Here is a 283-nt window from a genome sequence, read left to right on the forward strand (position 1 = left end):
AGACCTATGTGGACTCTAAGCCCAATGACTGGGATGAGAAACTTCCACATTTACTCTTTGCCTACCAGGAAGTGCCCCAGGAGTCCACTGGGTTCTCACCATTCGAGTTGATGTTTGGGAGGCAAGTTCAAGGTCCTCTCGATTTGGTGAGAGAGAAGTGGGAAGGGAAAATCCCTTCCACAAAGGCCTCCATGGTGGAGTATGTGCTTAACTTTCGTCAGAAACTGACTGACATGATGAAAGTGGCACGAGACTCCCTGGGACAGGCCCAGGAGAAGCAAAG

The sequence above is a fragment of the Gavialis gangeticus genome, unplaced genomic scaffold, assembly GCF_001723915.1.
Source record: "Gavialis gangeticus isolate Ggan-Ray unplaced genomic scaffold, GavGan_comp1, whole genome shotgun sequence".
Lineage (NCBI taxonomy): Eukaryota > Metazoa > Chordata > Crocodylia > Gavialidae > Gavialis > Gavialis gangeticus.